The sequence below is a fragment of the Meleagris gallopavo genome, chromosome 15 (genome assembly GCF_000146605.3).
Source record: "Meleagris gallopavo isolate NT-WF06-2002-E0010 breed Aviagen turkey brand Nicholas breeding stock chromosome 15, Turkey_5.1, whole genome shotgun sequence".
NCBI lineage: Eukaryota > Metazoa > Chordata > Aves > Galliformes > Phasianidae > Meleagris > Meleagris gallopavo.
This window is the reverse complement of record NC_015025.2, coordinates 257,579-258,036: the sequence shown is the minus strand read 5'-3', so window position 1 is coordinate 258,036 and position 458 is coordinate 257,579. Positions and strand designations below refer to the sequence as shown.

Sequence of the window (458 nt, the reverse complement as noted above, 5' to 3'; positions counted from 1 at the left end):
GGTGCGGCGGGCCCGGCGGGGCGAGCCGGGGACCTTGCCCACGTTCCCGCGCTCCGCCGCCGACAGCGGCGCCGGCTCCCTGCCCCGCAGCTACGTCTACGACGTCCGCCTCGCCGCCGGCACCGTCGACAGCGAGTTCCGCTTCCTCGGGCCGCTCTTCCCCTGCTTCCCCGCCGGGCTGCCGCAGGGCGCGGCCGAGCAGCGGAGCTCGCTGTGCTCGGCCGGCCTCGGCCAAGAAGAAGGCGACTGGGCCGTGCAGGTGAGGGAGCGGAGCCCCGCGCGGGGGACGAGGGCGAGCGCGGGGGCAGCGCGGTGCGGGGGACGGAGGGAGGCGGGGACGGAGGCTGGGAGTGAGGCTTCGGCCCCGAGCGCGGCTGTGGGACGGCAGGGAGCTGCGGAGAGGCCGCGGTGGTGATGGCGTCGTGTTTCTCCTGCACGGCACTGGAGGCAGCGTAACT

The 458-nt window shown here is 76.6% G+C and overlaps 1 pseudogene; it reads left to right on the top strand.

Moving 5' to 3' along the window:
* Positions 1 to 458, top strand: part of LOC116217198 — a 34,559-nt pseudogene that overhangs the window by 31,306 nt on the left and 2,795 nt on the right.